Genomic DNA, 525 nt, shown 5'->3' with positions numbered 1-525 from the left:
TTCTAGGCTATACTTCATTCTGCTCAGGGAATATGTCTGACTGAGTTAAACCATGCTTTGTGCTACTGTGCACAGCAGAAGAGCCTGGAGAAGTGACCCCGTCCCCATATCGTGTTTCTCCCACTCCTACTTCCATTGCCATTAGTCATACCTTCAAGTCATTATTGAAGAGCTTCCCCACACTCTGGAAGCAACCGTTGGATAACTGATGCTTCTGCAGCCAGAGCACAGCATCTTGCACATGATTTTTGCTGATGTAAATGTAAGAGCTGGCCTGCCCAAAGGACCTGGCCACAAAAGCTGTCAGCCTGTGGGCAGAGCACATATGTCACATCCAGGAAGTAGAATGGATGCTAGGGTTGGGATGACAGCTCCAACTCTGGCCACTCACCATGTGTTGCCCTGGGTGTCAGACTTCCCAAAGGCCCTGTAGGAGCCATCATCATGTTTGTAGAGCAGCTGACGCTGATAACCTATGAAGACAGGGGCAAAAGCAACTCTTAGTGTGAAAACATGTACCATCTC

General features: G+C 48.8%; 1 long non-coding RNA gene across 1 annotated transcript; it reads right to left on the bottom strand.

The window, feature by feature from the left end:
* Positions 1-252: 252 nt before the first annotated feature.
* Positions 253-493, bottom strand: LOC109364453. The gene is made up of 2 exons (XR_002110393.1): positions 392-493; positions 253-308 (listed from the first exon to the last, which is right to left on the bottom strand). It is a non-coding gene; the product is annotated as an uncharacterized LOC109364453 (long non-coding RNA).
* Between the last annotated feature and the right edge of the window lie 32 nt (positions 494-525).

The sequence above is a fragment of the Meleagris gallopavo genome, unplaced genomic scaffold (genome assembly GCF_000146605.3).
Source record: "Meleagris gallopavo isolate NT-WF06-2002-E0010 breed Aviagen turkey brand Nicholas breeding stock unplaced genomic scaffold, Turkey_5.1 ChrUn_random_7180001858876, whole genome shotgun sequence".
Classification (NCBI taxonomy): domain Eukaryota; kingdom Metazoa; phylum Chordata; class Aves; order Galliformes; family Phasianidae; genus Meleagris; species Meleagris gallopavo.
Note: the sequence above shows the minus strand (reverse complement) of the source record. Positions and strands in the feature narration are given on the sequence as shown.